Genomic DNA, 1,426 nt, shown 5'->3' with positions numbered 1-1,426 from the left:
GGGGGGGGGGGGGGGAGGAATGAACATAAACAACGTAATTTCAGATGAGTCTAGACTTCGGTGTTGCACGTTCCGCGAAAATGACAGATATGCTTATTCAATGACAATTGACGCACGGTTCATTCTCCTGGTATCTATAGCGGGTCGAGTGAATTGAATTCGTCGAGTGATTACGCGGGTTTAAAGGTTTCAGTTCGCGAGCGGCCTCGCACTTTAACATTCATCGACGAGCTATGAATAGAAAATGGACTACACTCAAAAAAATGTACCCAGAAAATTTTGGCTGTAGTTGCAATACCACTTTTTTGAGTGCATGTAACTATCGTCGGCCGATTGTTCCGAGACGATCTCGGTTGCGGCGCCAGTTATCCTCTTATCTATTTAGCGCGTGAAGGGACGGAGATGGATTTCTTGATCGTAAGAATATGCGACTTGGTCTCCTTCTTTCTTTTCCTCTTTCTCTCTCTATCTCCCTCTCTCTCTCTCTCTCTCTGTCCCCTCGTCTTCACCTCCTCTTTATAACGACCCGCGATGGAGGACGGACAGACTCGGCGGTCTCGGCCGTGGCTGGTACCGCCATCCTCTCGTATCCCTTCTCATTCTATCGGATCATCTACCATCAACGATCGCGCTCGCTACTCTATTCTGCGAAGAGCCGGCGCGACAACTCTCGACCGACCAGTCCCTCTCTCTCTCTCTCTTTTTTTCTTGTTCTCACTTCCAAGTACGTATCCCGGAGATGCGAATTTCTCTGCAATCTATCGCGCGCTCTGCTCTCTCCACCTTTTTTTTTTCCTCCAACACACCTTTCTTTCATCTCGTCTCGAAATCGAAAATTCCATTACCGGCGCGAGAGGAGCGCGGGACGTTTCCCGCAAATAACCGCTTAATTTAACGTTCGTTCCTAGTTTCTTTTTCTTCATTAATAACAGGTAGATAACGAACGGTCGCGGAATAGGTGGATGATGAGGACGGGGCCGAGACCCGACCGTGGCTGGTGGTACCACCACTCGCGTATCAGCCGCCGTTTCACCGAATAATCTACCTAGGCGGCGAGCGATTCCGACTCCCACGACAGGCCGTTCAGAGAGATCGGTCGCGCTCGTCCGCGTCCGGTTCTTCTCGTCGCACTCGCCGCTCCTGCTCCGCTCCGTGTCCGTTGGACGACGAGCAACGTGCTCGCGTGCTCCTCGACTCCGGTCAGTTCAGTCCGCCGCGAGCCATCGATCGGGTGGAATCTATCGTTCCGTCACGTCTTTCAATTTTATATACGACTGTCGAAATATAATTTATCTACTCCATTCCCCCTACGCGCCAAGTTTGGGAATGCGTCCCGCGCGACCTCGTTGAATGTCAGTGAGTCGTTTGTACGAGCAAGGACAGTAGGTGAGTGACTTTTACGCGAGACTCGATAGCAAATATATAT

The 1,426-nt window shown here is 50.8% G+C and overlaps 1 protein-coding gene across 2 annotated transcripts in view; it reads left to right on the top strand.

Moving 5' to 3' along the window:
* LOC115239923 (PTB domain-containing engulfment adapter protein 1-like) overlaps positions 1-1,426 on the top strand; it is a 34,452-nt gene that overhangs the window by 13,565 nt on the left and 19,461 nt on the right. The window contains exon 1 of one of the 2 annotated variants that reach the window (XM_029814792.1): positions 1,174-1,386. The exons of the other annotated variant lie outside the window; for it this stretch is intronic. The gene's annotated coding sequence lies outside the window, so the exon portion shown is untranslated. Of the gene's footprint in view, positions 1-1,173; positions 1,387-1,426 lie in introns of those variants that run through there. 2 annotated transcript variants of the gene reach the window in all.

This window comes from Formica exsecta, unplaced genomic scaffold (genome assembly GCF_003651465.1).
Source record: "Formica exsecta isolate Colony F162 unplaced genomic scaffold, ASM365146v1 scaffold4, whole genome shotgun sequence".
Taxonomy (NCBI): domain Eukaryota; kingdom Metazoa; phylum Arthropoda; class Insecta; order Hymenoptera; family Formicidae; genus Formica; species Formica exsecta.
The sequence above is the reverse complement of the archived record's forward strand: the minus strand, read 5'-3'. Positions and strand labels throughout refer to the sequence as shown.